Raw genomic sequence first — 6,827 nt, 5'->3', positions numbered from 1 at the left:
ACAAAAACAAAAGAGAACATATCATGCAGCTCAGTACCCTTTAGATTTAGTGCACAGAGAACTAATCCATCTGTTTATGGTTCCTTTTTTTGGTCCCCTGATAACACTTAGTTAAAAGACACATGCTTCAACCTTCAAGATAAATTATCCTTTCAATTCTTAATGGTTGTAAGTGATAAAATCTAAGAGCGAATCAGTGCGTGCATTAAAACTGGTGACATCTATGCCTTTGACTTGTTGAATGATTATCAAGATATTTAAAGGTTAAATGGTTATTTATACATTTATACATGGATGGAGTTCATGAATACACTCATCGTTGTTCTCAACATTTGAGTGCCATATATGAATAAGTGGGTAGATGAGGCAGAATAATGGTTCAAATGGGAAATAAAAATTAATAAATGTACAAGGCTCAAAGAATTTGATGTCTACATTCAATGTAGTAGTCATCTTAACAAAAACAGAAAATTTGGAGAGGGGAAACTGATTTTATGAAAGGTATTTCCTCTATAAATAGCATTTTAGTGCACATCTGGGAGAAGTCCCAGAGGCAACCTCAATAAACATGCATTGGAACATTTTTCTAAGAAAGAACTCAAGCTGTGTTCTAGTAATTTAATTTTCTGCCCCTTATTTCAACACAACACTAAAAATATTCACTTTAAGATTGCTATAACTGTTCTCAGAATCTATGGTTTGGGACTCTTTTAGGTTATATGATAATAATTCAGTGTTCATGAGATCACATTAGCTAGGATGGCTATAGACAAAATAAAAATTACTTTTTTCTGGGTTTTTTTTGGCAACTGTTCCCATACAGGCTGGGTTGAGTCTTCTATTCCCACCAATGAGGTCAACAAACAAACAGATAAGAAACATAGTGAGATGGTAAGATTTCAAGAAAATATTTCATAAGCTTTGTTTTAAGCCATATATAAATCTATTGCTAGGCATTTTTCTGAGTAAAAACATGTGTGTGTGTGTGTGTGTGTGTGTGTGTGTGTATACACATATACATATACATATATATATCAGAGGATTGACCTAAAATCACTGCCAGAAAGAAAAATTCCACCTTAACTGTGAAAATTCTGAAAAGAAACGTGGTTTTTCAGAGGACTGAACATGGGGGAACAAATTAAAAGTGAGCACAGTTCTTGGGCTTAAGCTTTGCAAGTCATCATGGCTGGGCAAGAAAATGGTGCAAGAAAAAACATCTGTTTCCATATTAACTGGTAATGGAAATAAGAGACAAAGAATGAAGTTTAGGGTTTTACAGGAAAAGATGGCAAAAAAATAATGAAAATACCAGAGTTGGCACAACACCTCTTCCAAATAGCAAAAATAAGCACAAAAAGGAAAATTACAGTGAATGATTTAACATTCGTATCAGTTAGGGTTCTCTAGAGAAAAGAACCAATGAGATACCAATATTGATATTGATGATTGATAGACAGATAGATCAAGAGATTCATTATGAGAATTAGCTCACACAATTATGGAAGCTGACTTATGCTTTCTCCAAGCTAGAGAAGCAGAAAAGCAGGTACTATAATTCAGTCTGAGTATGAAGGCCTGAGAACCAGGGGAGCCACTGATGTAACTCCTAGTCCAAAGCCAAACACCTAAGAAACTGGAGGAACATTGGTGTACCTCCTAGAGTCCAAAGGCCCGAGAATCAGGAGGCCTGATATAAGAGAGCAGGAAAAGATGGATATCCCAGCTCAAGAAGAGATAGCGAGAATTTATCCTTCCTCCACCTTCTTGTTCTATTTGAGTCTTCAATAGATTGGATGATGATTCTCAATACTGTTAAGTATGAATCTTCTTTACTCAGTCTACTAACTCTTTAGAAACATCTTCACAAACACACCCATAAATAATATTTCACCAGGTCTCTGGGCTTCTCTTAGCCAAGTCAAGTTGGCTCATAAAATTAACCATTAACAATATTAATTTAAAATCCTAAAGAAATGTTTATTCAACAACTCTAAGTTTATTCAACAACTTTAAGAAAGTAATACATCACGAACAACTGGCATTTATGCTAGTAACACAAGCTTGGTTTAATATCTGAAAATCTATTAAGCCAACATGCCATTAATGTATCTAAGGGGAAAAATCATATGATTATCTCTAAAGATGATGAAGTCTTTGACAAAATTAAATACTTGCTCCTCATAAAAATATAGCTAGGAAGATACAAATTGATACATATGTCCTTAACAAGATAAAAGCAAGAAAAAATAGTTATAAAACCAGTATTTTATTTAACAGGGAAAAAGAGGTATTACAACTAAAATCAGAAACAAAGATGCCAACTAAGACTTTAGTATTTAAAACTGTATTGGTAATACAGAAATCTAGAAAAATGGTACAGATGAACTTATTTGTAGGGCAGGAATAGAAAAGTAGACATAGAGAAAGGACATGAGGACACAGCGGGGGAAGGGGAGGGTGGGACAAACTAGGAGATTAGGTTTGACATAAATACACTATCATGTGTAAAATAGATAGCTAGTGGGAACCTGCTGTATAACACAGGGAGCTTAGTTCGTGCTCTGTGACAACCTAGATGGGTGGGATGGGGGGGTGGGAGGGAGGTCCAAAAGGAAGTTGATATAGGTATACAAAAAAATAAATAAATTTTAAAAACTGTATTGGAAATATCTGCCAATCCAATTAGAAACAATAAATAAATTAGCGTCTCAAATTGTAAAACAGGAAGTACAACTTTATTTGTACATGATAGGATAGTATTCTTGGAAAGCTCAAAGAATCAATAATACATTTGTCTCAAAAATAAAATAATTTACTAGAGTAGGAGAATAACATGAACATACAGAAATCAAAAGCCTTCTGACTCATAAACAACAACCAGTTCAAAGACATAATGGGAGAAAAAAAAACCCTATTAATTATAGCACACCAAAGATGAGAAAACTTAGAAATATATGTAAATATGCAAACTGTATATGAAGAAAACTTTAAAATACTTATGAAAGACACAAATTAGGCTTGAACAAACAAAACAAAATATATTATTCTTTAACAGAATGACTCAGCATCATAAAGGTGACTCCTCTCTAAGTAATTTTATGAATTTAACACAATCATGATAAACATGCCTACAAACTTTCATGGATCTAGACAAGCTGATTACAACTGTGTAATAATAACATATAATTAGAAACATGGGGGCAATACATACACAAGTTTAAACATTCTCTAAAGCCATGCTCCTCAAAGTAGTGTGGTGTTGGTGCATAAGCATAGAAATAGACCAATGAAATAGAATAGAATGTCCAAAAACAGAGCTAGTTATTAAGGGACATTTGATATATTATAAATATTACATCTGACATTACTAGGGCATAAATTTACTTCTTAATAAATGGTGTTTAGGTAACTATTGTACAGTCAGTTGGGGAAGGATACAAAATATTAACTAGTTTAGAAAAGAGAGAAAGCAGAGTTAGAAATATTAGACAGAAGGAAGATTAGAATGAGCTCTTTCATGCTGCATTGTGACATTAAAAACCTATTTATACATATATACACAGTTTTATATTAACTATTTGTGTATATACATATACTCATATACACATAGATATGGGCACCTTGCTGCCATGCAAAACAACAAGAAAAAGCAGGGAAATGCACATAAAATAATGATAGCATGTCAATGAGACAATGAAACCAACTTGAAGGACCTCCCAATAGTCAAAGCATAGAAAATTTGAGCATCAAAAGAAAAAATAATTGCAACAACTTTTCTGAAAAAACAAGAATCTATAAATGTGTACTGATAGAAATGAATGGGAGAAAAGGGAAAGATCTCTCTTACCATTTAATGCTATAATGATTTCGTATGAGCAGATAATTGAAAGGACCCACAAGACTTTGGAGAGCATATTCACAAAGATCTTTATAAAGTCAAAGGATACAGAAAGAGTGTGCAGGCAAGAATCAATAGCCTGAGAGACTTCCAGGCACAGTTCCCCAGAATTATTCTTATTCACACATGATGTATTCATCTCTGGAGTATAAACCTTTATAACCTGTTTGAGGCATCTTGGTTTTAGAAGAGCTTCCCAAATGTTCCCAGTGGGACCTTTTATGCCCTTATATAGTTATACAGCCAAGCCAAGCCATGTAACATGTTACACCATGTGTAAGTGATCAATATGCAAACTGGCTTGGTGACACCTGGAAAGTTTCAAACTTTTAATAGCACATTATAAATCATTAGTTAGCACTCTCAATCTTCTCTTAGCCAGGAATCAGTTTGAAACTTCCAGGCATACCTGGAGATAAGCACTGAGCTGTCTTAGACCAGCTGAAAATAATTTATACAGAAAACTGATATAAAGAAGGAATGATAGAGTTAAAAATAACACCACTTAGCAACTATCATAATAACTGAATCAGACAAAATCATGAGTGGGAGCTAATCTAATGGGTAAAAGTTTAATGAGGAGCAGGATATTTACATATTCTCAAAGTAGTTCCCGCCAAAGTACTTTTTTTTTTTAACAAGGAGGAACTAGCAATTTTACAGTGGATGAACCTAGCTGATACCACCTTAGGCAAATCATCAAAGTTAACATCATCAGTAATGGAACAAGGTGACAGCATGTGCCCCCTTATCAGTCACTGAGAAGGACACAGCATCACTTCTATGATACTGCTGTCAAAAATGCATTATTTGAATGGAATCGTTAGCAAGTGTGAATCAAAATGAAACTGAGGGACAGCCTACAAAATAACCGGTCTGTAATTTTTAAAATAATGTCAAGCTCATGAAATCTAAAAAAAAGGCTAATGAATTCTTATAGAATAAAGGATACTTAAAGAAACACAGCAAACTAATATAGATTGTCTGAACTGGAATCAGCACTGGGAAAAAATAGCTAATAAGTACATTAATAGAAAAATCAATGAAATTTGAATATGTACAACTGAGTTAATAAAATTACTGTATCAATGTTCTAATTAATGATTTTGATAATTGTACCATGGTTACAGATTCTTAGGAGATGTATTCTGAAACATTTAAGGGTAAAGGTATAGAATGTTAGCAGCACGATATTAAATCTCTATCTATATATCTATCTACCTATCTATCTGATACATCCATGACCCATGCTCACCTACATAACTGAATTAAAACATAGTACTATGTGTGCCCTCAAGTACTGATTTTCTGGCTCAAAATTAAGCAATACTGAAAATATTCAGAGGGTTAAATGATATTTAGTATGACTTTTCAGTTTAATTACACAAGATAAAATAACAGTGCTAAGCACTGACGTTTTAAAGTCTTAATGAGTTACAGTAATAATAGTTTAGGTAGCCCTGACCATTTCATTACTTAAGTAACATTAGATGATGGGAATGCAGAGAAACGACCATGGTTCCCATCTTTTAAAGAGGACTGGAACATATAGGAAATCAGATTATTCAGTTTAGCCCAACTAATTGAAAAAATGTTCAACTGCTAACTGAATTGTTGTTGATAGTGTTGGCTAATTTTAGGGCTTTAAAAATGAAATATATTAATTACATAAAGATATATTTGCTATGAACTATTATTGATAAATCAATCCAAATTCCTTTTAAAGTGAACTATTTAAAATCTCATTTTATGAGAGGAAAATGAGTCTTAGAGGTTTTAGAGATCACCCCACTAGCCGTAAAAATATCAGGGAACAACATTTTGTCTGGTTCCAGTACCAATGCTTTTAATCACTGTTCTATACTTTTTTATTTCCAGTAAATCCTACAGTTCATAAAATGTGAAATGTTGTGAAAATGATGCTGTGACTGCTATGGACTTGGATGTTAAGAGACCTAGCAGCTCCCACTTTCTCTCTGGGGATCCTGCTGCTATGCTGCAAATAAACACAGCTACACCATTAAATGGAAGAGCACCAAGGTGTCAGACAGGCAAATAAAGTCTTCAAGGACCTTCCAGCCCAGCTCAGCAAAATGAAGAACACAGTCAAAAAAAAAAAAAAATTATTGGGCTTCCCTGGTGGCGCAGCGGTTGAGAGTTCGCCTGCCGATGCAGGGGACACGGATTCGTGCCCTGGTCCGGGAAGATCCTACATGCCGCGGAGCAGCCGCGCCCGTGAGCCATAGCCGCTGAGCCTGCGCGTCTGGAGCCTGTGCTCCGCAACGGGAGAGGCCACAACAGCGAGAGGCCCGCGTACAGCAAAAAAAGAGAAATTATTGCGTTTATCTAAAAGAACTAATCTATTTTACTAATCAAATTGAATCTGTACTCCCATTTTCCAATTTTCCAAAATAGGAATATTGGTCGAATTAGGTAATATAACAGCTTAAACGACAGGTTTATGGAAATTACATGCATGTGGGGAGAGAGTGAGAGCAAGAGCCAGACTTTCAAATCACAGTGCTAGTAAATAAGAATTTAGAGTAAGAAAAAATTGAAGAATGGATGATATCCCTTCTTATGCATAAATTCTAGTTAAGTCAACAATTTTTGGTCATGACATAGGTCTAAGAATAATTTTATCAAAGTCTATTTGAGATATAAGAAACAGAAGACTCTGAAGAAGATAGCATCAGAAAACTGTTTTCTGCTCACGCTTCATATGTCACACTTATCTCTAGGACAGAGATCTTAAGATGATTGTCCTTTCTCATCGTTTAACAATAGGGGCTCACCCAAGACAGAGGGGCCAACTGAGGATAGAATATATCCCATCATCTCCATCCTTCTTATCTGTATATTTTTTGCCTCACAAAATTTTTTATGCCAGACAAACTATTTATCCTCAACCTAAATGAAAAACCAA

The sequence above is a fragment of the Tursiops truncatus genome, chromosome 12, assembly GCF_011762595.2.
Source record: "Tursiops truncatus isolate mTurTru1 chromosome 12, mTurTru1.mat.Y, whole genome shotgun sequence".
NCBI lineage: Eukaryota > Metazoa > Chordata > Mammalia > Artiodactyla > Delphinidae > Tursiops > Tursiops truncatus.
The sequence above is the reverse complement of the archived record's forward strand: the minus strand, read 5'-3'. Positions refer to the sequence as shown.